Raw genomic sequence first — 17,664 nt, 5'->3', positions numbered from 1 at the left:
CAAGTTGAGCAATTAGTTTTCCCTCATAATTCTATTGCTATGCTTTATTCCTGTTTCCATTTCCTTTTCCTTTACCAGGTAGTAAGAACAGCCTTAGCATCTTTACAGCTCCTCTCATCAGGACCATTAATAGGATCTACTTTATTAGCTTGCATCATAGGTGTCATAGGAATCATGAGAATATTCAAGGCTGCTGAATCTTGCAACCATTTTGCCTTGTCAGAACCCACCCTAGACTGAACCTCCTCTCTCAGGGAAGGCTAGGCCAGTCAGGCCTGGAATGAATTTATGAGCATTGACTCAATCATGCATGTCCCTTTTGAAGGAAAATAGTATATCGCTCCATTTGATTTGAAGTGGTAGTTTTTTACAGAGGTTGGGGAGGTGCTGAGTAATCTATCTGTCTCTCTATCTCATTGTATTGATCTGCTGATATATACTTAGGTTCTTGTTCCTAGTGCTAGTTAAACTGTTTGATTTGTAAAGGTACAAAGGAGCTTAGATCTCTGGGTCTCTAATAGCTCAGAATGCAAGGCACAGATCCCATCTTGTGATTCTATAAGATACAGAGTAAATGGACAGTGCCTAAAGTCTTTCCTGGTAAATTAAGATCTTTAAGCCCACAGTTTTCTTTATCAGGAGCTTCTGGGGTATTTTGGATTGTTTAATATGTCTAGTGAGATTCTCAAAGGGGGCTTTGTATTCTATAATAGGTCTGATTAGTGCTGAGTATAAGGGGGGTGATTACCTCATTTGATATGGATGGTATTTCTTTTGGAAAGTAGTTGCACCATGTGGAAGGACTTCTTGACCACTGTTGTTATATGATGGTCAAAAGATGGGGAATTCTTACCCTATTCTCTTTTTAAAGTGGGGAACATTAAATACTTTAAAATAGTGTAAGGGGTTTCCAGCAAAAGCAATTATGTTGCACTTTTTTGCCTTTAATATGAGTCCATTTTTGGTACACCGGGTATTCATAAGTGTTGGTTCTTGTTATAAACCTTGGGCATCAGAGGACAACTTGACAAGGATCACAACTTACAGTCATCTGCAGACTTAGTTAGGCAGACATCTTGTTTTTGGTCAGGAATTAGGAAAAGTAAATGCCAAACAAAGGCAGGACTTGCACTGATCCCTTTGGGATACCACTAGTTACTTTCTTGCTCTTTCACCCTGCAATTGGTCTGTCCTGTCATTAAGCCAGCTGGCTATCCATATTACATTTGTAGTGTTTATAGTTTATTAACAATGTTAGCATGTGGGGTGGTGTAAAAAGCTTTAAGAAGGTCAATGCATGCCATATGGCTGGAGTGGCTACTGTATTCAGCTTGTCTTACCTTTGCTCCAGTCATTAGACAGGATTTATGTTTTTTAACTCCAAATTGCTGTGGGTTAAGCTTGATGATATTTTAATGTTGAAATTTATAAGGTTGGTTATAATGAGTTTCATAGCCTTGCAGATAAGACTTATGAGACTGATGGGCCTCTAATTCCCAGTCTGTGGCGGGACCATCAGCCTTATAGACTAGCATCACCATTGCCGTGTGACGCTCCATCAGGACATTAACCAGGTAATAGACTCAAGTAAAATAGTTAAAGGAGTGGTACTGTCTCAACATGTTTATTATATTTTTTTATGCAACCATGTATATTATTTGCTCCCATGGCGAAGGTGTGTTTGTTTTTTGATAGGACTTTCAGCACATGCTCCTTAGTAGAGAAAGGGGGGTGGGGTTGATGGAGTCAGGGATAGCAGGTATTTCAATAGTTGGTTCTTAGGTAAAATTTGCACCGAATTTAACTGCCAGGATATTGGCAATGTCCACAGGGTCCAGGAATGTGGAGCCACTTGGTATGAATTCAGTACAGTTTTTGGCCCTGTTTCTTCATTTTCTAATGTAGTTGAAGAAGGATTTTTAACTGTCCTTGTCTTCTAAGTCTGACCTTTCTTCATGGAAGGCTTTCATAGACTTAATAGCATTCTTTTAGTGCTCTAGTCAGATTATTTAATATTCTCCTTGACCTGGAGGCATTTGAACTTACTGTAAACTTTAATGAGTATTTTTTATTGTAAATTTTGTTTATATCAGTGGCTCACCAGGATGGTTTACTCTTGAATCTCCCATTATATTTAGTTGTGGCAGGCTCTTCCTGTTCTATACATTTGTCTATGTGGGTATAGAACTCATTTGTGAACCTATTTGCTGAGGCCATATCTGTGGAATTGATACTAAAAGTGAATTTGAAGACCTCATTATAAAGTTTGATGTGATTTACACATTTGAAATCCTTGAATTCTGAATTGATTACAAATGGTTTAGAGGTTCTGAGGGAGAAGGTGAGTAGCATATGGTCTGAGTTCACTGAGGAGGGACAAATTGGGGTTTCTGCATTGGGAAGCTGTATCTGTGAGTGTTACATCCTCTAGTGAAAGTAGTAACAGTTTGATCTATAGAGTTTTTATTTCTTAAATCCAAAATCCAAAATCTTTTGGGTATGTGTCACATTGGAAATATAGGTATTTCAGGTTACTGAGAGGTAGTTAATGTCCCCTAAAAGAAATATGGACCTCAGGGGACATGGAAGGCACCCTGTAACATGCAATAAACTGAAAGTTAACTTTTTGATTGTGATTTGGAGTTCATTAAGTTCAATCTGTGAGTCTCTAAGGATTTGTCTATATGATATGTTCTCTAACAATTATGAGGAGGCCTCTGCAAATGCCTTTATATCTGACAGCATGTTATGCACAAACAAGTTTAATGTGTGTAGGGGTGCCTTCTGGACATTAAAATTAGATTTAAATGATTACACATACATGGATGCATTCCAAGTGCAGAAGTATCTCAAGGTCAGGCAATTTATTGTTGAGACTTTGGGAATTGAGCAGGGATACCTTGATTTAGTCATGTTTTGATTTTGATCCATTGATTATTTGGAACGCTCATTAGCTGAACTCTTCTTAAAAAGGCATTTTGGGAGCAGCAAAGGCTTTAGCTAGTATGCAGAAGCCTTGGAACAATGGTGGAGGCTGTCTTTTTCAGAGTAGGACTAACAAACATCTTGTTACATGCTGGCACATACCTGATTTCCTAGAATGATACCAAGTAGTCATCCAATTTTTAAAGCCAATTATTATATTTGTATATAGGTATCATTCTCAAAGAAGGAAGGATTCTGCCAATTTCCAAAGTCTTGACTGTACTAGTGAAAAGCCTGAGAGCTGTGACATAGCTCTGTGCAAATCACACATTCCACTGTTCCTCAAATTATTCATTACTGCATGAACAACTGCCAAGTCATAATAATATCTGTCTGGCGATAGGGACTCGAGAGTCCTAGAGACATCCTCAGTCATGACACCTGAAAGGCAGATCATTGTCACCTTGTTCTTGTTAGGCCTGATGAGTGAAGATTCACTGTGCCTTACTATGGCATCACTGATCACCAAAACATTTTTGTTGGAAAAGTAGACAAATTAACTGATTTTGCATCTGTCTAGCCTGCAGTAACTTTCTACTGGATGTGGTGTGATGTTTGGGTTATATAGTTGCTTGCTCCTAATGAGTCTAGGAGGCTTTGGTAAGATTTTTTATTGCATCAGTATAAGATATTATATTATGTTTCAGACTCGTGTGTGTATTGAGTGAAAGTATCCATATTTGTTACATAATTGCTTCCTCATAGACAGGGTTATTTGGGATGAGAAAGAATTCATTATCCGTGATCATAATGTACTTTGTATACTGCCTCAGGATTCCAACTGTTATAAGGCTGTCAACAGAGTAAAAAAAAGTGGATCTTCCATGCTGACCAGAATATTTTTAGCACTTAATTTATACTTTAGAGGACAGAAATTTACAAATTGTAGTTTAATAGATGGATTTTAAGCTGTAGGTTCAGTGATACCATGAGAAGCTGTTTAATAGCTAGCCATGATTTCAGCATTACTGGGGGCATCTGTTTACCATCTAGGACACAATAATAATGACCGGCTTCAAGGTTACATGCAAGGTGCACTGTGCAACACATTGCACAGTCATGTGCAGTATACTACACTTGTGATTTAACTTGTATTATGAAGATTTGGGATTGAGCAGCCTATGTCTGTGGGGCACACGTTATGTCAATAATGTGCTAAATGCCTCTCTGCACATAAATCAGAAAGAAGAATAAAAGAGCCGAACAGAAAACAGCTAGGGTACAATCAATAGTGATGACTCCAGAATAAGCAGGATTTACCCTCCTATCACCAGAATAATGACTACTAGCTCCATGAATATCCAAACACTTCACTAGAAGTGGTTGTAATCCGCAACATTTTCAGGAAAGAAACACATATGAGCAAGAAAGATAGCTGATTCAGTAAAATGTGTAAAAATAACACTTGTACACAGTAATGAGAGGTGAATTTAAGTGCAGATGAGTGAAAGTATCTTCCATCTTCTGTGATTAAAATGGAGTGAGAATGCCACTTTTGTAACTCTCCAAGTATGTACAGAGTGAAGCTTTACGCAGTCTTCAAGTTCAGATAAAGACAGCAAATAAGCACCGCTCTGTGCAATGTAAATGAGCAAGAAGAACAAAAGAACCAATCAGAAAACGCAGTTATTGCACCAAAAACAGTGGTAACTCACCAGAAATAGCAGGAATTACCCTTCTGCCACAAAAATAACTATTACTAGCTCCCAGAAGACCTTAACAATTAACTAGAATGGTGGGTACAGTGAATGGGTGGCACAGTGGTGCAAAGGTTAATGTTGTTACCTCACAGCAAGAGATTCTCCGATTCGATTCTTAGATGGGGTGCCTTCTGTGTGCAGTTTGCATGTTTTTTCTGCATTCACATGGGTTTCCTCCAGGTAGTCCAGTTTCCTCCCACAATCCAAAGACATACATCTGAAGCATTTCATCCTGGGCCTCTGCTGAAAATAAGCTCTGTTGTAGTTGGACTTTCCTGGTCAACAAATTTTAAATAAAATAGAAGTGGCTGTAATCTGCAATATTATCTTTCTATGAAGAAAAGGAAAGCATGCACTGTTTGACCACTATCTTGTTGCCAATCACTCAAGTCAAGGAATAGTCTCTATCTGTAGTGAGTTTCAAAAAAGTGCTTTTGTAGGCTGCAAGCCTCTTTGCAACCACTGATGTGAAGGCTCTGTCATCGTACTCCATGGCAATAAATATATTGCCTCCAAGGTTGCACAGACTGGAATAAAGTATCTTTTCAAACTTTGTGTATTCAAGTATATCATACTTCAATAAACAGATGAGCATTCTGGTGCATCAAAATTAACCACAAGCAGCAAAACCTTGAGTAAGTATAAGATGCCTCCTTTCTTTGTCCAAAATAACTTTGCTCAACTTAAGATATTCACTGGCTCCTTGTATTCACATGAACCCTTCCTTCTATTACCGGCATGCCTTCAATAAGTGCATCATTTCACTGTACAGTAAATATTTTGTGCCCATATTTTGAGTCAGCTTTAAGGGCCACACTATTCCATGTATGATATTTGTTTGGTAGACATGAGATCAGTTTACATGTGTTCTAACAACAAAATCAGAAAATTGTCTATAGAATTTCTTATGAGAAATAGTTTCTGTTATTTCCATTATAAGGCAACTTCCTTGCTCATACCTCCCCTGTGAACATAATGACCTTTAAGTTATACCACCTAGAAGTAACAATGGAGTTTGCTGAATCTCTCCAAGCTTCAGAGACAGCTGCTGCTTGTCATCTCTTTAATAGTGTTTAACTTTTTACTCAACAACAAAATTCACTCTACAGCATTTAATGCAGTGCACATCAGCAAACATTACCCTACAGAGCACATAATGGATGTGTGGCTGTGTTATTAGTTCTTTTTTCTCACTTCCAGGGTATGCAGCACTTCATACACTTTTAAAGCAAAGTGTAAAATTAATGTATGAAAGGGTCACACAGAGGCTGCTATTGTAGAAAATGTGAAGGATTGATCATTATTCTATATCCAGGTTTAAGTTTTACAAGTTCATAGAATAAATATACATTTATTTGATAAAAGTAACTAATTTAATGCGCAAAGAGCTGAGTTCAGAGCAGGATCAGTGTAATCAGTTAGGCATACCTCTATCTTACAGTGAAAATTGTCTAGGAGCTGCATATCAATCAAAGCATAAGGTGTCTAAGAGAAACAGGATTAGAAATTTATACGTGTCAGATAATTCTCAAGTTAAAGTGCAGAAGTCTGAAGGACAGAAGTCTGACATCCAGTTATCCATATTTGAAAAGTATCTACAGACTCAAAAATGTAATTTACTGAACTACAGATCACTCTAAGTAGGATTAATTACCAATTAAAAGCTTGTTACAGAACACCTTCTTTGTTCCCTGATAACCATGTAAGATTCTTAGGTGTTCTAAATGATCTCCCTATTAGCAAAAACTTATTTTGGATTACTTTAACTACCCTTCAATAAACTGGGACACCTATATCTCAAATGTCGGACATGCCCAAAACTTTCTAGACCTGATAAACCAAAATTCCCTTGGGCAGCTGGTAAATAAACCTACTTTATGGCACAATATTCAGGACCTAATTCTTACAAACATGGCCACTTATTGCACTAGTCCTCTGCTGTCTCCTTTCACACTGACATCTGACCATAAACTTGTAACCTTCTTCTTTAATCTCCCAAGAGCTCCTATAGCAAACTCCACCAAATTTGATTACAAATGTGACAAACTCAATGTATTGTGTGCTGAAATATCAAAATTCAGTTACAACCACACTTTCTCATACCTCCACATTTTACTAAGGAATTGTACGTCCGCATAAAAAAAATGCACAGCGCTAGTAGCCTCTACCATAACTAAGTAACACTAGAAATTCAAAAAACAAGCTAACCTGGTGGCCTACCAACATAAATAAACTATTTGATAAAAGAAATAAACTATTTAAATCATTTATTAGATACAAAACACATCTTTTCAACTATATTATTAAAAAGCATTACAAAAAAAAACTGACCACATTATCTGGTACTCTAAAGGAGTTCATGAACTTAGGCTGGCCTCTAAAGCCAAAGATAATTAGAAATTCTTCTTTAGCTATGTTAGAAAACTTAAAATAAATAAATAAATAAATAAAACAATACCCCACACTGTATGAGACCCCAAGGCTGACCCAAATGACATTGCCAATATTCTTACAAACAAATTTAGTGCCAGGTTGACTCATGAGACTTGAATTCATAGTCCCACAATATCTCAATCACTTACTCTCCAAATTCTCTCTAAAGATCATTTACTGAAAGTGCTAACCATAATCAAAAATATGTCTTCCATATGTCCTGACAATATACATCAGGTAATTAATAAACAATCCCTTTACAGACACATTATTCAAATTGTTTGACCTTAGTTAACTACTGGTTTTGTCTCTGATTACTGGTGCATGTCAGTGGTGATGTATCTCCGTAAGGGTGACCTTGCAATCAGACCAGGTAATAACAGACTTATCAGCTTTACAAGCCTTATCTGCAGCCATGGAACTTATTCTAACTGACCTCATAAACTATGATATCAGGAATCATGTTTGACTTAATCTCCATCACTTTGACTTTGTGAAGGGTAGTTACTGTTTATTTAATCTTGCAAGTTTTCAAAAGGGCAATAGAGGCTGTAGATTGTGGCCATGCAATACACATTGCATTGCCTGACCTGGCTAAGACCTTTGGCAACATACTCCATGCTGTCATCATACAAAAGCTAAATGCTTTGTATATCAACCCGTATGTGGCAATATTAATAGAAAACTGGCTGAAAGACAGAGCCCACACAGTGCAAGTTAGAGGTGCTTCATCAGAAAGTATGAAAATGACCAGTGATGTCCCTCAGGGCTAGGTGTCACGATCTCCCCTTTTTGGTATTTATGTGTCAGAGCTCCAAACAGAGAAGCAAGATCTACGGCTAACAAGGATTTCAGATTATTGCAAAATGTGGGGTGTTGCTAAGTAACCGTATGACACCTAAACCCTCCAGAATAATATCTATGTGTACCAAATGTTGGCAAAAACTAAATATTAAAAAGTGTAATATCATCACTTTTGTTAGACAACCCCTTTCCTTCACCATACTCTCTAGACAACATACCTATACAAAATGAAAATGTAGTTAGGGACTTAGGTACTTGGTATGATGCCTGTGCACTGGCCCAGTAATCAAGGAGCCTCAATCCTCACAACTAACACCAGTGAGGGGCATGCACATCGGGGGGATAACAAGTACACACACACACAGTAAAGTACAATTTCCCTTAAGAGCACACAGAGATCACAGTCAGTCTGGGGCTGACTTCTACCTTTCTCTACAGATCCCTAATAAGACTCCCCACTGGCAAAGTATAGGGTACAGATCTCAGCTTAGTGGTCAAGCCAAAACCTCTAGCAACCACTCTGCCCAACCAGTGTTTTGTGTCCCTGCCCAAGTAGCTGACACACACACACTTTGAGATATGAGTTATATACAAACATACAGACACTCATGGGGAAGGCTGGCACAGTTCTCCAGCTGTGCCCCCTTTCTGCCCAGACTATAAGGTAGAAATCATTGTCACCAACCATTGTTATCAGCTACTATATGGCCGCTCCCAAAAGGTGACCAATTTCACTGTGTAATGTTACTGTTATCCAAATAGTGAATGTGACTGAGCAGCAAGACAATTGGAGTGGCTTGGACAGTATCACTAAATACATGCAATTATTCTAGAGCTTAAATTATCTCTACAAAAAACAGCCACAGTTAAAATGTTTAAAAATATTTAATAATAAATAATAAAAACACAAGACAAATCTCATCAATTCAACACAGTGCCAATCAAGAGTTCAGAAATCACATGAACTTTAAACCAATTTGTAGGATAGTCTGACATAAATATAGAAAACAACTAGACTAATCTTACTATTTCTGTCTATCTCTAAGAGAAGTACTAAAGTCTAAGATCCTACTTACAGAGCAAAGCAAGTGCTGTTTAGCTGATGCCAGCTTCAGACAAATCCAAAATGATTTCCTTTCTTCCTGTCCTTAAATTGATAACATGGTACTCCTGAGTCATTTCAGATTACATCATTCTTAACAGTTCTGATTTAGTTTCCCAGGCTCACAGAACTTAAAATTTACGTTTTTTTTTTGTAATCTGCACCTGTAATAAGCCACAGCAATGAAAGACATTTTACATGTAAAATCTAGTAATTAACACTTGTCCTAAGACACTAGAAATAATTCTTTAGTCCAGACATCCTGTCTCTGAGCTTGAGATCAAATAGTCCTAAAATGCTTGATTTATCAGCTTTCTTCCAGCAGGGTGCACTGTGGTTACATTTTTGAAGCTCAGAACATAACACAATTTTCATACATTTGTTACACAAGCCTGTGGATCCTATTAATATTTAAATGGCATAGAATTATTTACAAAATCCTATCTAGGCTGGCAGCCTTCACATATCCCCCTCCCTTGAGAACTCAAGCTAGATTTTTAAGTGACCCTTGAGAAACATTGCTTGAGAAGGCTAGGTCTATCTGGGTATACCTTACCCCATTCCCTGTCTTGAGATCCCATCTGTGTTGGCATTGCTAATCCCACTGCGGTGCTGCACAGACATATATGCTTGCAAACCTAGACTCCATTTTATCAGCTTGGCATTTTACAGGCTGTCTTAGTTTGTTGTGATCTGTAACTACAGTGAATTTCCTTCCATACAGATAAGGCTGAAGTTTCTGATGAAATCTGGCTAAGTACAGCCCCCATCCCATGGTTCAAAACATCCACCAACACAACAAATTATTTGCTGTAATCTGGACTGGCTAACACAGGGGGTAATCCCAAAGTTTCTTTAAGCTTCTGGGATGCCTGCTCACATGCTGTGGTCCACACTCCCTTATCTGGTCTTTTTTTCCTTGTCCGGTCTGTGAGGGAGCAGCTATGGTACTATAACAGGGGACAAAATTTCTGTAGTACCCTGCTGTTCCTAAGAATGCCCTCACCTGCTTTTTGGTAACAGATGCAGGCCATGGTCTGAATGGCTTCCACTTTGGCAGGTTCTGGCCTGATCTTACCACTCCCCACTCTATGTCTCAGGTAGGAGACCTCTGCCATACCCTCCTGACATTTGCTGGGCTTAATGGTCAACCCAGCCCTCTGTAGTCTGCCAGCACCTCCCTGAAATGTTGAAGGTGTTCTTGCCAGGAATAGCTGTAGATGCCAATATCATCTATGTAAGCACGGAATACCCTCCCACTTCTGCTAGGATATGATCTATCAGCATCTGGAAAGTTGCTGGGGCATTTTCCATCCCAAAGGGCATCTTTGCGAACTCATACAAGTCAAAAGGATTCACAAAGGCTGTCCTCTCTCTAGCACTGGGAGTCAAGAGCACCTGCCAGTAACCCTTGGTAAGATCGATGGCGGTAAGATAGTTAGCCCCACCCAGATGCTCTAGGGTTTCATCCGACCTAGGCATGGGGTAAGCATCTGACAATTTGTGTGACTATTTAATTTCCTGTAGTCCACACAGAACCTGGTGCTGCCATCCTTCTTTGGCACCAGCACCACAGAGGAGGCCCAGGGACTGTTGGACTCTTGAATTACCCCTAGTTCCAACAATTCCTGCATTTCCTCCCTCAGAGTCTGTTTGACTCTCTCAGGCAGCCTATAAGGGCCTATCTAATAGGTCTTTGGGGTCCTGTATCCACCTTGTGCTGCCATAGGTGGGTGCGCTCTGGTTTCCCAGTGAACATGTCCCTAAACTCCTGTAATACTGCTCAGATTTCTCAAACCTGGGTAGGAGATAGCTGCTGGGATATTCCTACCCCTTCCACTGAGGTGTCAGTCCAAACCTCATTGAGGAGATCAGTCACCAGTTCTCTCTCAGACTTCTCCTGCAATCCACTGCAAATACTCAGCACAAGGGCCTCCCTTATCATGGTAAAGTTTCATCATGCTAACTTTGTACAATTTGAGCCCCTGCCTCCTGCCTAGCCAAAGTCTGAAATGAGGCTGTGATTGAACAGGGTACTCTGGTGTGGTGCCACTTTACTTTGTAATTCATGCAGAACACAGCCAGGAATATTATTAGGTTACAACAGAAGCTGTATTCCTGACTTTGGACAGTGCAGTTTTTACCTGTGTAGACCCTGCCTCCTGCCTAGCAGTTCTACCATGTAGTTAACATCACTGACCTTCCTTTCCACCTTGTAGGGTCCTTCCCAAGCTGCTTGCAGCTTGTGTCTGACAGGAATGAGAATCATCACCTGCTGCCTACAGCATACTCTCTAGCTCAAGAATTCCTGTCATACCACACTTTTTTCTGTTGTTGGGCTTCTGCCAGGTTCTACTGGGCCAAGCCCATGAGTTCCTTGAGCCTAGTCCTGAGGTTTAGGACATATTCCACAACAGACTCCTTGTGAGATTCACACTCACCTTCCCACTCATCACAAATTAAATCTAGAGGCCCCCTCACCCTATGCCCATACAGCAAATCAAAGGGTGAAAAACCTGTGGATTCCTAGGGAACCTTTCTCTAAGCAAACAACAGATGGGGCAAATATTTGTCCCGATCCCTCCTAAACTAGTCTGCAAATGCCTGTAGCATGGACTTGACTGTAGAGTTTAACCTCTCAACAAGACCATTAGTCTAGGGATGGTAGGGTACAGCCTTTAGGTGCTTCACCACACAGTACTTCCACAGACAAGTCAGCAGGTCTGACATGAAATTGTCACCTTTGTCAGTCAGTATTTCTTTTGGGAAACCTACCCTGCTGAAAATCTCTAACAAAGCATTTGCCACCTTTTCCACCTCAATGGAGGACAAAGCCACTGCCTCAGGGTATCTTGTAGCATAACCTACTACCACTAGGATATACTGTTTCCCTGTGGAACATGGGGTACACAGAGGCCCCACAATATCCATAGCTACCCTCTGAAAAGGCTCTTCAGTGACAGGCAAAGTCATCAAAGGAGCTTTCACCTTGTCTCCTGGCTTGCCTACCTTTTGGCACTGCCCACAGGTCTTGCAGTACCCTGTTACATCTCTGCAAATCCCAGGCCAATAAAAGTTCTGCATAATATGTCTCTTCGTATGTTTTATGTCCATATGACCTGCAAAGGGAATATCATGGGCTATGTCTAGAAGCACCAGACGGTAGGCTGTAGGCACTACCAACTGCTGTATTCTGTCACTTTCTAGCCCTCCCTCAGGGGTCCACTCTCTATACAGTAGCCCTTCATCCCAGTATACAGATACCCCCTTCCCTGAGAATCAAGTGCCTCACTACCTAGCTGCCTCAGGTCTTGTAATGTAGGGTCTGAGAGCTGAGCATGTCTCAACTCTATCTTAGTAACCCTTCCCAGCTCCCCTTTCACAGGAATTCTGGCATTTTTTGACAGTGGTGCCTCACTGTCAGCCTGGGTACTCCTACTCACCTCTACCTTTGCAGTCACTCTGTCCAAGGGAACATCAGTACCCACAAGCAGCTGTGACTTACCTTCAGTCTCACTGCTACAGGGTAGCTTCCTCCCTGAAGTAACCACCTCACCAGTTTTGGTTGCAAGTATGAGGTCTGTCCGGGTCTCCCCGGGCTACCAGAACCACATGCTTGTCTTGAAGCCTGACTGTGTGTAACTGCATTAACACATGGTACTGCCTCATCCAAATCCTTCCCTATCAGGACATCTGCAGGATGGCAGTTTAGTACCCCATGTCTGATGAAGCGTTTGTTATAACGCGAAAGCGCTTACTTTGCAGCTGTTTTATTGTTTGATACAATAAAAGTGTTTTACTACATCAAGGAGAAGATTTTTATTCACGTTTTGCAGCATATGGTGCACCTTCTTGTCTTTCCATTTGTGCATTCATTTCTTCTTTGGAGGTGCTTTATCCAGCAGGGACTATTCGTTTTTTGAGTTTAGTACCCCTGTTGTCTCAAGACAACCTACTGTTGGTATTTTGTCTTTCCCACTTACTGTCTCCCTCACCTTTTGTTTCCCACCTTGCCTCCATGGACATTTATATGCCACATGGCCTCACTGGTTGCATACAAAACATGTAAGCCTAGATCCTGGATGTGTAACTGGATTAGAGGCTTCACCTGCTACTAGCATATTCTTCTGGGGCTGTCTGGGCTGCCCACCATGGGTTCTTTTAGACCCATGAGCAGCACTGGTTGTCCCTTTCCTGTGCAGTGATGTTCTGTTTGCTTGGCATAGGTCTCCCTTCTTCCTCAACTCATCTGAAGTAGCACATTGTCTATCAGCTAACCAGATCCTCATGTCCTCAGACAAAGTGCTAAGGGCTTGTTCCCTCACCAAAACATTTGCCAGACCTTCAAAAGTGGTGACTTGACATCCACTCACCCACCTATGAAAATAAGTGCTTAGTTTTGCAATATATTCACACACACTTTCATCTGCCTTGCGCCTACTCTCACAAACCATTTTCCTATATGTTTCAGGTAGTAGCTTAAAAAATTCTAGCAAACAATTCTTCACAGCAGTATAATCAAAAAATTCAAAAACAGATATCATGGACAATACAGTTACAGCTATACCATGGAGTAAGGGGGTCAGAATCCACACCCAGAGCCTTTGGTCAACATCATACTGTTTACATGCCCTCTCAAACATATGATTGAAACTATCAACATTATCCGTCTCTGTAAACTGCAGAAGACATTTACTGACATTTTGTGCTTCTGGTGTCCGGTTACTCCTTTCCCCATTACCTCCATGACTCTGGGGAAGAGTCAGCATATCCTTTTTGTGCTGCCTCTGTCTCTCCTTCTCCACAGCTTCCAGGCTTAGAAGTTTCTCATTCTCCTCAGCCTGTAGACATGTCAGTTTCTCTGCTGCTTCTGTTTCTAAATGCCTGGCCTCCAACTCAAGTCTCTTTAGCTCCAGATGGATTTTGAAGTCCTCTGCAGAAAGGTTGAGATTTCCATTCTAACTAAGCTAACAAAAGAAATAAAATAATTGTGATCTGAACTCTGAATGTTCACTGTATGGCTGACTTAGAGTACAAAAACATCTTCAGTGATAACTGTACACAAGCTACAGGAATTCACTATCCACACCACTACAAACTAATTAGTAAGTGATATGGCTAACTCACCACTATCAAACATTTAATATCAGATGTGGATATCATACCACTATCAAACAATTAATATGTGAAGCCTGTGCACTGGTCTAGTAATCAAGTGCCTCAATCCACACCACTATCACCAGTGAGGGGTGTGCACATTGTGGGGATAACAGGTACACACACACACAGTAAAGTACAATTTCCCTTAAGAGCACACATAGATCACAGTCAGTCTGGGTCTGGTTTCTCCCTTTTTCTCCAGGTCCTCAAAAAGACTCCTCACTGGCACAGCTATAGGGTACAGATCTCAGCCTAGTGGTCAAGCCAAAACCTCCAGCACCCTCTTTGTCCAACCAGTGTTTCATGTCCCTGCCCCAGTAGCTGACCCCTCACACACACACACGCACACACACGCACACACACACACACACACACACACACACACACACACACACACACACACACACACACACACACACACACACTTTGAGATATGAGTTATATACAAACATATATACACTTCTGGGGAAGGCTGGTACAGGTTCTCCAGCTGTGCCCCCTTTCTGCCCAAACTATAAGGCAGAAATCACCGCCATCAACTATTATCAGCTACTATACGGCCCTTCCCAAAGGGTGACCAAATTCACTGTGTTACTTTACTGTTATCCAAATAGCAAATGTGACTGAGCAGCAAGACTATTGGAGTGGCTTGGACAGTTTCACTAAATATGTGCAAGTACTCTAGCGCTTAAATTATCTCTACACAAAGCAGCCACAGTTGAAAGATTAAAAATATTTAATAATAAATAATAAAAACACAAGAGAAATCTCATCAATTCAACACAGTGCTAATTAAGAGTTCAGAAATCACAGGAACTTTAAAACAATGTTGTAGGATAGTCTGACATAAATATAGAAAACAGCTAGACTAGTCTTACTATTTCTATCTATCTCTAAGGGAAATATTAAAGTCTAAGGTCCTCCTTACAGAGCAAAGCAAGTGCTGGTGAGCTGATGCCAGCTTCAGACAAAATCCAAAATGCACTCCTTTCTTTTTGTCCTTAAATTGATAACACAGTACTGCTGACTCATTTCAGATTACATCATTCTTAACAGTTCTGATTTAGTTTCCCAGGCTCACAGAACTTAAAATTTACATTTCTTTTTGTAATCTGCACCTGCAGGAAGCCACAGTAATAAAAGACATTTTACATGTAAAATCTAGTAATTAACTCTTGTCTTAAGACAATAAAAAGAATTCCTTAGTCCAGACATCCTGTTCCCGAGCTTAAGATCAAACAGTCCTAAAATGCTTAACTTATCAGCTTTCTTCCAGCAGGGTGCACTGTGATTACATTTTTGAAGCTCAGACTATAACACAATTTTCATAGATTTGTTACACAAGCCTATGGATCCTGTTAATATTTACAACATAAAATTATTTACAAAATCCTATCTTGCTAGGTTAGCAGCCTTCACACTTGGGTTGATAGCACCCTCTCTTTTAACCATCATATAACAACAATTGTCAGGAAATCATTTTGTTTACTCCAGCTATAATCAGTATCTAAAGAGGTAATCACATCACTGTACTCAACATTGAACAGTCCAGTTATCCAATACATTGCCCCCTTTGGGATGTATCTCAATAAACATCTCTAACAATTAGAAAGAGCCTAGAGGTTTCTAACCAAAAAGGTCATAAACTTAAAGTTCTTAAGCTATCAAAAGAGGTTGGAAGCTCTATCCTATTACTCAGTGTCATATAGACTTTTGAGGGGTGATCTCTGTATCACATATCATACCATTAGAGACATGACTGTCCTGGACCTCCTGTTTCTCTGAACCATCAGTACTAGAACCAGGGGCCTAACTCTTCATGAACAGATAAATAAAGCATGGTGGAGGGACAGATTTATTACCCAGTACCTTCCAAACCACAAATTTCCCTTTATGTCAAACAGTGAGACTCACTATCTTACTTTAAACATAAACTAGATGGCTGGTTTGGTATCCATAAATTTACTCCAGGATTGACTAGTATGACTCTCCTTGACAAAGGAGGTGATGCCAAGGGAAGGCATTGGCAATGCAAGAATGGTCAGTGACCTTGAAATATCTATGAATGTATCAGTCCCTCTCACCAGGCTAGATGAGGAGAAGGTCACAGCCAGATGTCTGTCAGGTGCTAGGAATCACCATATCACACATGCACTCAAGTCTCTCAACAGCAGGTAGTGTTATGACTCTGTCATAGCCTATGCTGGTGTGAATGACTTGAAGCATACCTCCCTGGACTACAGTATATGAAGAGAGACATGATTGAGTTCTCAGGCTATGTGTCTCAAGCTGGTATGTCCCTAGCCTTAAGCAGCATTTTACCGTCATCTAGTATGATGCCTCAATACAAACAGAAAAAGATTGACTTCAATAAGTGGCTAAGTTTCTGGTGTCATTCCAAGGGAATACAGTATCTGTCGGCCTGGGATGACATGATCGGCAGATTTCAATGCTTTGCCAGAGATGGTCTTCATATTTCACCACTGGGATTTCGGCTACTGGCCAAGCCTTTTTTGGCAGTGTCTCAAGGACAAAATTCTCAATGTAAGAACTCCATCTAAGAATGACTTCAAGGTTTTGCTGCTAAATGCTGGGAGTCTTAACATGAAAGTGCATTCACTGGAAGCAGTCCTTACCTTGGAAGACATAGACATTTGTGCAGTCACTGAGACCTGGTTCAAGGCTTTGGAGAGAACACCAGCCATGTGGGGCTACACCTCCTTCCACACATTCAGACCACAATCAGAAGGCATGAAAACTGAAGAAGGAGGTGTATCAATGTTCATTAAAGATAAATACACCTCCAGATTTGTTAGACAGTATGATTCCCAGGAGATACTTCAGGTCCAATTAACTGTGGTTAGTATGTCTGTTCAAGTCATTTCCAGTTACAGGACCCTCTCCATGAATCAGGACACCCACTCTGCCTATTTGGATCTACTTGAGTCTACCAAGGTACATCCAAACAGCATGATTTTGGGCAACATTAACTACCCATCCATTGACTGGGGAAATTACACATGCAGAAACTCACTTGTCCAAAGTTTCCTCTAATTCATTAACTCCAATGCCCTGAACCAGCTAGTTGACAGCCCCTCAAGGGGTGCCAACATCCTGGATCTGGTGCTTACCAATATGGGGACCACTGTAGCACCCCCATTGTGAGGTCTTCCCTGGTGAGATCTGACCACAAATCAGTCTCATCCAAAGTTACTATAACACCTGAGCCCCCATAGCACAAAATAAACTAAAAAACATCTCCAAAACTGATTATAAACTCTTGTAAGATGGTATAAATAGCTTTACTGCACCTCCTCTCTCAGCTGGAGCTGGCAACTATGCAGAGCTCTACACAAATGCTTTATACAAACACCTGAACAACTGCATTGATGCAGTCGTACCTGATAGGACCAAAACACGCTCCTCGAGAAAGAGCAAACTTGTCTGGTGGACGACTACCATTAACAGCCTTTACAATAA

The 17,664-nt window shown here is 40.4% G+C and overlaps 1 protein-coding gene across 1 annotated transcript in view; it reads left to right on the top strand.

Annotated features, from left to right (window-relative positions):
* LOC122814119 (extracellular calcium-sensing receptor-like) overlaps nucleotides 1–17,664 on the top strand; it is a 168,120-nt gene that overhangs the window by 114,864 nt on the left and 35,592 nt on the right. The gene's annotated exons all lie outside the window — the stretch shown is intronic.

Source organism: Protopterus annectens, chromosome 10.part0 (assembly GCF_019279795.1).
Source record: "Protopterus annectens isolate FY-2018-M chromosome 10.part0, PAN1.0, whole genome shotgun sequence".
Classification (NCBI taxonomy): domain Eukaryota; kingdom Metazoa; phylum Chordata; order Ceratodontiformes; family Protopteridae; genus Protopterus; species Protopterus annectens.
Note: the sequence above shows the minus strand (reverse complement) of the source record. Positions and strands in the feature narration are given on the sequence as shown.